At 43.0% G+C, this 11,385-nt stretch overlaps 1 long non-coding RNA gene across 2 annotated transcripts in view; it reads right to left on the minus strand.

Annotated features, from left to right (window-relative positions):
- Window positions 1–11,033, minus strand: part of LOC150006977 (uncharacterized) — a 33,531-nt gene extending 22,498 nt beyond the window's left edge. Inside the window, exon 1 of one of the 2 annotated variants that reach the window (XR_016511777.1) lies at window positions 10,782–11,033. This is a non-coding gene — a long non-coding RNA (uncharacterized LOC150006977). Of the gene's footprint in view, window positions 1–7,825; window positions 8,285–10,781 lie in introns of those variants that run through there. The other variant, XR_016511776.1, reaches the window with a different exon arrangement.
- Between the last annotated feature and the right edge of the window lie 352 nt (window positions 11,034–11,385).

Raw genomic sequence — 11,385 nt, forward strand, 5'->3', positions numbered from 1 at the left:
CATATGAATGTTTATAGCACACACACACACACACACACACACCCCTCCAAAATATGAAAACCAACCAAATGTCATCAACTAATGAATGGATAAATAAAATGTAGTATATCCACATAATGGAGTATTACAAAAACATAAAAAGAGATGAAGTATTGACATGCTGTATCATGGATGAACCTTGAAAATATGATGCTAAATGAAAGAAGCCAGACACATAGGCCACATGTGTATGATTTCATTTATAGTTTTTTGTTTTTATCCTCACCCGAGGACATGCTTATTAATTTCAGAGAGAGGGGAAGGGAGGGAGAAAGAGAGGAAGAGAAACATCGATGTGAGAGAAAATTTATCAGCTGACTCCTGCATGCACCTCTACTGAGGACTGAACCCACAATCTAGGCGTGTGCCCTGACCAGGAATCGAACTGCGACCTTTTGGTTTACAGGATGATGCTTCAACCAACTGAGCCATGCTGGCTAGGGCTGTATGATTTCATTTCTATAAAATGTCCAAATTAGGCAAATCCATACAGAAAGAAAGTAGACTAGTGGTTGCCAGGAGCTGGAGGAGGGGAGACTGGTGGGTAACAACTAAGAGGTATGAGGTCTCCTTTTGGGGAAATGAAATGTTCTCAAATTAATTGTGGTGTTAATATACAATTCCATGGATATACTAAAAGATATTGAATCATACGCTTTAAATGGTGAATTGTCTGGTATGTGAATTATACCTCAATAAAGCTGTTTTTAAAAAAGAGTTGGCAGATGGTCCAAAACGGATTTCAATTCTATGAGACCAGACTAATAGAATCAAAAAGTAATTCACCAAGGAAGACAAGAATTCTATAACACTTCATCCTGGTGGCTGTGGAAAGCTTAAAGGTGGGTTACAAACCCTTTCCTGTATTCATTGCTAGATTATTTTCCTCTCTCTACCCCTTGGTGCACCTCTGCATCTCACATACATCTCTATTTCTCCTTTAATAGAATCAGATTATAATTATTGGCCAACCTGGCTGCCCCCTAGTGGACCATGAGATCTTGGAGGGCTGAGACCATTCCCTCATGATCTTTGAATCTCCAGCTCCTGGTACCTGGTCGTGCTCAGAAAAGAAGTGTTGAATTGATATAAACCATATAAAGCCTGGTCTCTTTTATCTGAAGATTTCACTATCTCACAAGAAACTGTTAACACAAATTGTCTTGGGGAAAAGAACCAGGTGGTAGGGGTGGGGAAAGGAACGGCAGAGACATTTTTTGCGTACCCTTTAGTATCTTTTGAATTTTATGCATGCCAGAACATCACCTATTCCAAAAAGAAATTAATTTAATTTATAATTGTCTGAAAATGCAACACCTATTAGCAAAGATGCAGAATTCATGCATTTCTCAAAACAAGAAGAGTGGGATATGACAGAGGCCTCAGGAGAACAGACTATGGCAGCAAACCTTTGAGTGGGAGGTTCAGAGAAGCAAAGCACACAGTCCCTGGGAGAGAACGGTGTGAATTTTATTACTCCCTTCCCATAACTTTAAAGAGGCAATTGTATCACTTCATTCACTCTTGGTAATGATATCAGGTCTCCCTGGACACTGCCAGCATCAGCAATCAGACCACTGTCAGTCCCTATGTTGACACAGATTCATCAGGATCATGCAACACTCACATCCTCACCAACACACCCCCTGTCTGCTCAGAAGGCCACCAAGGCTACAGTGCTCATAAACCAGGAGAGAAGCCCTCATCACCAAGCATCTAATCAACAAAGTGGTACAGAGTGTGAAGCCCAGCCCCTATCGCCCAAGGAGAGGCATGCCTGGAAGCCTAGGACACAAGCAAACTTAGTCCCCCAGGCTCTCGCCACCTCTCCTGATAGGTTTTGCCCCTCTCTCAGGCCACCTCCCACACAAGGCTCCTGGACCAGCATGCTGCACCCCTTGGCCCTGTGCAGTGATGCCTATGGCAGTGAGAAAATAGAAAGCCATGAGACCTAAATATCCCCGAAGGACACCAGCCCCCGCAGTGAGCCAGCATCTGGCTGGGATATGCTTTGAAATGGCCTGTTGATGTCCCAGCCTCCCTCTCTTCCCAGCAACTTCCCTGGAGGCAGGTCTGGTCCCCCAATTATCCATCACTAGCCCCCAGCTCAGAACTGGCATGTGGCAGGCACCCAGTACTCATTATTTAGCCAACGCTGAGTGAGCACATATCAGTGCAGGCATTGCACCAATTTATTTAATCCTGACATCAACCTTAGAAGGCACATGCTATTATTCCCAATATATTTACAACTGAGACACAGAGAGCTTAAAGTAACCTGTCCAGGAGCCCACAGTTATGAAATGACAGAACCAGGACTCAAACCATTAGCTTAACCAAAACACTGTCCCATGATCCATGCAAGAAACACTGAGTGTGTGTGTGTGTGTGTGTGTGTGTGTGTGAAGGTGAAGATGGGCAAAGAAAAAAGAAGGGCAAAGAAGGAAAAAGAGAAGGAGGAAAAATAGAAGGGAGGGAGGAAGGACCTGAGGTCACTAGGTCCTGCACAGTTGTTCTCCACGTTGAGAAGCAGCAGCAATATCTGTTTAATGTCTGAGAGGCCAGGGGCAGACCCAGGCTGTGCAAACTCTCAAGAGACCCACAAATAAGCCAGAATATCAGTGTGTTAGTTCCAGAGAGAACAGTAAGTTCCAAGAAAATCAGAACCTCATGTCCATTGGTGGGAAGCCACCATATGTGGGAAATGAGTTATTCTCATCAGAAGTTTGTGCAATAAGCAAGGACTCGGTGCCACAGAGCAGCAGGATGCTCTTAATGGCCCATGTCAGAGAGTTATGATCGTGTGATGCTCTAGCTCCTCTCTGCCACCTGTCAAGCAGAGTGTATGTTTCTGCCAGCCAGAAAGGCCCCCTTGCTCTGGCCTGCACAGAAAAAACACTGACAAGTCATTGCTCCTTGGGGTCCCCCTCCCCTAGATGATGCATAGACCACCACCTTTAGCTAACACTTTTGCTTCCCAGACCAGACATATTGTGATCAACTAGATTTCACAATTGATTAGGTTTCACAATTACAGATGCTTAACTCCATGACGTATAGATTCTTGAGACTAATGTTTCTCTCAAAGGACAGCCACATTCTGAAAAATGGGGGATAAATACTCCTCTGACATATATGCTGATTATACCTTATTCTCAGGCCTATCACAGCTTTCAGCCCCTAAGTTTCCTATGGGTCCCCATCTCAGAAAGCGATCCAACTTGTGTCCTCCCAGTGTGAATATGTTGGGCACTGGTTGTCAATGGGATGTGATGGGATGAGATGGAAACCATGCCTGGGGTGAGCAGGAAAATGCAGACTCCAGTGCAAAGAATGAACTGCAATTTAAAAATATATATGTCTCCACTTAAGTGAATCTGATTTAATCCTGGCTACTTATGAAGACTGCATAATGTAGAGATTTTCTCTGGTATAAAACAAGACTCCCTTACCAATAGCAGAATTTTCCATCACCACTGCTAAGAAGAATACTTAATAATTTGTTTGTTTATTTATTTATTTATTTATTTTTAGAGAGAGGGGTAAGGAGAAAGAGAGGGAGAGAAACATCACTGTGTGGTTGCCTCTCACTCGCGCCCCCAACTGGGGACCTGATGTGCAACCTAGTCATGTGCCCTGACTGGGAATCGAACCAGCGACACTTGGTTCGCAGGCCAATGCTCAATCCACTGAGCCACACCAGCCAAGAAGAATATTTAAACTTACTGAACAACTTTCATGTTCTAGATACTGTGTCAAGCTGTTGCCTGCGTGTATTAGTTATCCAATGCTGTGTAACAAATTACCCCAAGACTTAACAATTTAAAACAACACACATAAATTTTTTCAGTTTTTGTTAGTGAAGGTACAACTCACCTGGGTCCTCTGGCTCACACAAGCCTACAGTCTTATTTCAAGACTCAGTTGGAAGGACCCACTTCCAAGCTCATTCATGTGGTTGTTGTCAACATCTACTTGCTCTTCAGCTGTGAGACTCAGAGATCTCCACAGTCTATTATCGTGTGTGACTTTCCACAGAGCATCTTATAACCTGGCAGCTTGTTTCATGAGAGCAAGCAAGTGAGAGGGCAAGAGAGAGTTCCGGTGAGGAGAGTGCTAGCCAGATGGAAGTCACAGCCTTTTGTAATTTAATCATGAAAGTGACATCCCATCACTTTGTCATCATAATCATGGAAGTGACATGCCATCACTTTGCCATATTCTATTTGTTAGAATAAAATTACTAGGTTCCGCACATGGTCAAAGGGAGGGGATACATAGGAAGTGAATACCAGGAGGCAGGGATTATTGGGAGCCATGTCAGAAGCACATGATCTCAAGACATGGTCACAGTACATGATCTACTGAAAACAATTCTATGAGAAAAATTATATTGTTATCCTCTGCATTTCACTGGTATGGAAACTAAACCTCAGAGAGGTTAAGTGTTCCAGGTCACACAGCTCATTGATGGTGGAACTAGAACTCAAATACATATAAACAATCATTAGAGTTCCAAGATCCTACCAAAAAAAAAAGGTCATTCATTCTGTCATTAGGTAATTGGTTGTCTCTAATTTAATATTAGACTAATTTGAAGGGAACCCAAATATTGGACCAAGATCTGAACCTTTCCCATTCTAGGATTTTAAACTCAGACTTGCTGCATAGATGACCCATCTCCTCTGCCCTGGCTTTGCAGGTAGAAGGCAGTGCCTCACCTTTGGTCACTGCCTGGTTTCCCTAGCCTGTCACTATAGTTTGAAAATATAGGTAAATTAGTCCCCAATCTTATGGCTATGTAACTACCTGACTTAATTCAATAATATCTTATAAACATTATTGAACACTACTATTGTTACAGGGTGGGGTGTCCAAAGAGATGGGAGGGGCTTTGACCATAGAACGGTGACAAAAGCTTACGGGGCCTACATAAAATTCTACAAGTGGCTGAAGTTAGTCATCCTGCCCACTGTGTCACAGGATGGAGTCAGAGATTTAAAAATAAGACGGCAGGCAATCTTGGGAGAGAGAGAACCACACAGCTTGCAAGGATGTACAGGGGGAGAATTGTGAAACTTTGAAAGAGAAAGGAGAACTTCATGAGGTTTACAAGGAGGCTGGAAACTCCTTGTGGCTCTGTATTAAAAGCTGGAGAGCACCATGACACAGGCAAAACCTCCCCAATCAGGCTCAGATGGTTGGGAGCTGGTGGTAAAGCTGAACTGTGTCTGCAAAGTAGGAAAACAGTATCTCTGACTTTTCTAAAACTGGCCTGGTTCGGCAGGGGGAGGCAGAACTATGTGTTTGTGGGTGTTTTAAATAGAATAAGACTTAACGGCAGAAATCTGCCATTAATCTAAATCTGTATAACCTTTAAGTAAACAATTCATTTTCTTTTCACCAAACTCTGGTATTGAGAGTTATGCTTTTGGCGGCGGGCAATCGGGTCCCTCATAACCAAACAGCCCATGGGTTCTATTTCAATTGGGGCAGACTGTAGGTTCTGTTACACTATGTGTCAAACATTGAGTGACACAGAGAAAAATCAGGCACTGTCCTACCCTCAGGAAATTCACAGAACTTCTTGAATCTAGCACTAAACTGTCCAATATAATAGCTACTGGCCACATATGATTAATGAGTATGTGAAATATGGCTAAACTGAAAAAGAGATATGCTGTTACTATAAAATAAGAGTGAATTTCAAGGACTCATATGAAGAAATATATATAAATAGCTCATTGATGTTTATATTGATTAAATGTAAAAAATAATATTTGGGGTATATTGAGTTAAATAAAATACACTATTCAAAATTATTCCTTTTTCTCTTTTTAATATGGCTATAAGAAAATTTTAAATTACACTTTTGTGGCTTCTGTTATATTTCTACTGGGCTAGTCTAGAGGTAGAAAGTCAGATGTAACATCTTCAGTTCATTCTGCTATGCTAGGCCCTGTGCTGTACATACTCCATACTGGAAACAAATCATTTTGTTTGAAACTCATAATAAAATTACACAGTGGTATCACTTGCCCTTTTATAGCTAAGGTAGTGACTTGCAGGGCTGAAGCAACTTGCCCTAAGTTGCACAGTAAAGTGGGTATGCAAAGTCCATCAAAAAAATGAATATGCCTCAATGACATTCAGTGCTGCAATGGTGGAATAGGACCAGGTGGGGCAGCCAAGAGAAAGCAGCTGCTCTACCTTGGAAGGTCAAGGAAGCACTCCAGATGGAGATGAGGCTTAGGCTGAGTGTGTACGTGAACCACCTTGGAATTTATATTATATATATTTATACATACAAACATATATGGTATGTGCGTATATGAATTACCTTGGGATTTTTTACATACACACACACACACACACACGTACATATGTGTGTGTATATGAATCACCTTGAGATTTATATTTTACATATACATAAACTCTCCCAAGGTATTTCTGTTACATAGCCAGAGTTGAGAACCATCTCTCTAAACCATTTGTTCTTAGCCAGCTGCATCAGTATATCTGTGAACTTGTTAAAAAGAAAAATTCTTGGGCTCCGCCTCAGACCTATTGAATTAGAACCTTGGGCGTGGGTCCCAGAGATCTCTATTTTAAAAAGCCCCCCAAGGATTAACAAGCCCACTCAAATTTGAGAACCACTAGTCTAAATTAATTATGGTCATCACATTCCCATTTGCTACTGATTGGTTTTCATTGGGCCTGTGACCCAGTACTGGCCAATAAAACATGAAGGGAATTCTTCCAGGAAGGCTTCCAGGAAAGAAAGAGGAAGTCACACAAAGAGAAACCTCTTCCCCTAACATATACACTTTTCATGGGAAAGAGGATCTGTTGCGCGGTGAGGTTGTGATGCTTGGAGCTATGGCAGCAATCTTGGGACCATGAGAAGAAGAAAAAAAGGAGAAAACCATAGAGAAGCAAATCCAGGACCTGGTGAGCTGCCAAAATAAGCAATCCTGGAATTTTCTAATCTCATATTTTTTTAAAGATTTTATTTATTTATTTTTAGAAAGAGAGAAAGGGAGGGAGAAAGAGAGGGGGAGAAACATCAATGTGTGGTTACCTCTCGCGCGCCTCCAACTAGGGACCTGGCCCACAACCCAGGCAGGTGCTCTGACTGGGAATTGAATTGGCAATCTTTTGGTTTACAGGCTAGCACTCAATCCACTGAGCCACACCAGCCAGGGCTTTCATCTCATATTTGATGTAAAGTCACTGAATGACAACAAAAGGCACAAGACCTCCTGGGTCAGAGGCAAAAGACTGCATTATTCATGGTTGAGCAAGGAGCATGTTTGCATGGCTTCCCCTTGCTTTCAAGTCCCACAAGGCAAAATTGTGGGCCCATATGGCACCTGCATACATGGTGGACTACATTACAGGAAAAGAGCCCAAACCCAAGGGTTTCTAACAACAGCAAGCAGCAAAAAATCCAGTTACCTTCCCCACCTCCTGCAGCAGGAACAAATTCCACAGTAGCCACACTATAGTCGCCTTGACCTACTTGGTGACCTGTATGCCCAGCAAGAGAACTGCTGAGTTTCAGGAGACAGATAAGCATTGCATTCTGGAGCATTTGACAAAAGCTGACAAGCTCAGAGTCCATGGTGGACTGCCTCTCCTAACACCTGCATGCTGCTAGCCCTTTCCTCAGTTATCAGTAGTGTCTGAGCTGGTTCAGGGCCATTAGTCACTCCCTCCCCACTTATGGCTGAGGTCTACCATTCTCTCCCAGAAGTTCAAGGGAGCTTACCACTTTCTCTCTCACCTGTGTGGAATTCTCTTGTTCTTGTTTGGTAGCACAGCTCTGGAGCTCACCTCTCATCTGCATCTCTTTGAATGTATGCTTCAGGGGGAATTCAGTCTTGATTCCTCTTCTGGTCTACATGCCTGGGACTCTGCGTCCTCCAGGTCAGTCCCTAGCTACGAGGTTCTCTCACAGCCAGCACCCAGGACTTCCACGGTCCGGAAGGAGAGTTAGGGTGAGTGGTTTCCTGTTGCCTCTAACTCCATACCACTCCTCACCCTGGAGTCAAGGTCCTACACCACCTGTCCCCAATTCACTTTTTTATGTCAGCAATTTTCAACCAATGTGCCACAAGAATTTTTAAAACATGCGATACCTGACTATTTAGTCAGAGGTACTGACCTCTTTTCCCTTAGATTGTCAAATTTCAAAATGATAACAGCCAACACAACAAGGTCCATCCACTGTGAATGCCCTGTCTCCAATCATAAATATATAGGTCATATAGCAGAATTGCATCTTATTGGTCACATTGCATAATAAGGTTGCATATGATTGGTTAATTCTTTGTAACAAAATCCTTATATACAAATATAGGCACCTGATTTTTTTAAAAGTCATTTTGAGGTCCTGGCCAGGGAGCTCAGTTGGGTACACCAAGGTTGAGGGTTCTTGTAGTCAGGGCACCTACAAGAAGTAACCAATGAATGCATAAATAAGTGGAGCAAGAAATGGACGTTTCTCTCTCCCTCCTTCTCTCTCTGTCTCTGTCTCTGTCTCTGTCTCTGTCTCTCTCTCTCTCTCTCTCTCTCTTTCTCATCAATAAATAAAGTTTAAGAAAACACTTTTTTAAAAAGTCACTTTGGAGCAAAAAAAGGTAGGTAATCACTGTTATTATTTCTTTTTTGGGAGTCAATTAATATTATACCTATTTTTTGTCAGATGGGCAAAAAATATAATATATTCCTTAGTGTGCTACAGAATTTTAGTAATTAATTTATGTGTACCATAAGATGAAAAAAGTCAAAAATTACTGCTCTATGCTATTCCTGTACAGTCTACACCCTCTTCGCCTTTCCTGAACTATGTGGTTTTCTCTGCCCCATCTGTTGTTCTGGCCCTTTTATACTTTTGCTCATGCTCCTCACTGGGCCTGGAGTGTACTTGTTCAGCCCTTTCTACCCCTGGGCAAATCCTGCCCTTCTCTCAGGCCCCTCTGAAATGAGGTGACTTCTGTGGAGCTTGGCTCCCAGCTGAACAGACCCTCTGCCTCCTTTCAGCCTTCGGGGCCTGTGAACTTCTCCTGTGGTTCTCATCTGCCCAGGCTTCTGTTACAGTCCTCCCAGGCTTGTCTCATCCCCACTACTAGGATCAAAGCTCACAAAAGCATAAAATACACGATACTCACTTTCAGCCCTGAGCTCTGTTACTAGCTCTGTAACGAGCAGAGTGGTTTCCCCCTAAATGTATCTGAACACCACGGCTGCTTTTCCCTGACTAAGGCAAACGAGCCAACCCTGCTGTGAACTGTATCACCACCGAGCTATTCCATTTTGTTGCTACCTTAGATACTAGAGGAGAAATGAGACCCTCCTGTCACTGGAACTGATGTCATTTGTTGAGTCAGCCAAAGGGCAAATAGGCAACACACAACTCTGTAGAGAACATACTGTGATTGGGGGTATGAGAAATCCAGCAGTCCTTTGCAGAGCCTCCTAAACTGTGTACTGAGAACGGATTTGAGCTTTGCCTAGATAATTCAGCCCATGGGGTAACTAGGTGGGGCCTAGGTTGGGCTGGAGCCCTCCACCCCAGTGGGCTGTACAAATAACATGTGTACTCATGAAAAGACAAAGGCTGCAATGCCCTTCTTCAGGGATGTCAAATTCCTAGACCCCTACCGTCTAGTGTCTTAGGAGTTTAATCCTACAAAAGCTTGTGCTGTCATAGTGATGAGCACCGAATAAAGGGATTTGTCAATGAAATGAGAAAGGATAAAAATGGGAATGAGCTAGTTGAAAAGTGTAATGAAAGACTGTGATAGATTGGAACTAGAATGGAATGGGTTAGAAGAAATGAGAACAGTGGCAGGTGTAGCATGAATTGTGGCAAGAACGGGAGGCAATGGATTAGAGAGAAAATGGATGAGACTGGTGTGAGCTAACCTTGGGGCTGGGGAGTCAGGCACCATCCAAAAAGCTCAGCTAGCTTCCTCCACGTTTCCTTTCCTCCTTCCTCTCAGCATCCTGACTGACGACCGAGCACAGATGAGCCTTGTTCCCTGTCTATGTCCAAACAACATGACAAAATCAGCCATGCCCTGTTGACTCTATTTAAGGCCATGTTTGTGATCAATCCAGTTCAGGAAAATCCCCTTCACCGTGAAGAGTCAATACTTCTGGACCTACTCTCTGTTTTGGTTTTTGGTTTTTGGTTTGTTGTTGTTGTTGTTGTTCGCTTTATTCTCTAGTATTAAATATAACTTCAAGATCCCCCCACTTTCTAAACTCCTGATGGACGGTTGCTCTTTCCACACTGAGTTTGCCCTCTTGCTCAGCCTTCCTGGGGCTGTAAAGAGCCACATGTTTCTTTTGGTCAGTTATTTTTCTGTTCCTGTCACCACAGGACCTTCTACCCTCCATTTCCGTCTCTCAGCAGCCCAGTGTCCTTTCCAGTTTAAGCTGAAATCAGACTTCTCCTCTCTTGCCTTTGCTTTCCCACCCCCATGGTCTCTTGTCATCTATTATTTAACTCAATGGCCCTATTTTATATGCACAAGAACCATTTCTAAGTATGGCTGATATGAAAAAAAAATTAGTACCCAAACCAGAAGCAAATTTACTTCTTCTCAAGCCACCTCCCAGTTAGTTACACTGTTGTTCTGCTCTGGTCCTGGGCCAGATCTTGCCAACCACCCTTCAAGCCCAATTCACTTCTCAGACTGTACACAATGGAAATTTTCCAGACAGCTACTTACAGATATACTTCAGTTTGTGTAAGAGGTTTGTTACTGAAGGCAGACATTTGGATGAAATTCCATATGTAATTCCAGATGTGATAGATGAGTGGCAAACACACAGGATAATTGGTTCAGTGACCCATGTTCTATTCTTCAGTTAATGTCCATCATTAACTTCCTCCTCAGCCTTTAACCTCTCTAGACCTAAGTTTCCTCATCTGTAAAATAAGGAAGCTAGACCATGGTTCCTTAAATTCCTTTCAGGGTAAAAGTTCTAAAAATTTATTTCCCCAATGATCCACATAATTCAATAATAGATCTATCCTATAATTAAAATTTACTTCACTCCTTGGCCCTGGCTGGTTTGGCTCAGTGGATTGAGCGTCGGCCTGCGAGCTAAGTGTCGCTGGTTCGATCTTCCAGTCAGGGCACATCAGAGAAGGAAAACTCTGACTCCAAAAAACCTCCGCTGCCTTGCGGCATACCTCTTCAGGGGAAAGGCTAAGGGAGTAAACCCCGACAGAAAATCCGGAGCCGGAGTCCCTAAGGCGGTTTGACGTTGTAGTCAACACCGGCAACTCCTGCGGCGCACCTGAAGCCAAGCTGTATTGACTCCGTCTTT

Source organism: Furipterus horrens, unplaced genomic scaffold (genome assembly GCF_987537825.1).
Source record: "Furipterus horrens unplaced genomic scaffold, mFurHor1.1.pri manual_scaffold_6, whole genome shotgun sequence".
NCBI lineage: Eukaryota > Metazoa > Chordata > Mammalia > Chiroptera > Furipteridae > Furipterus > Furipterus horrens.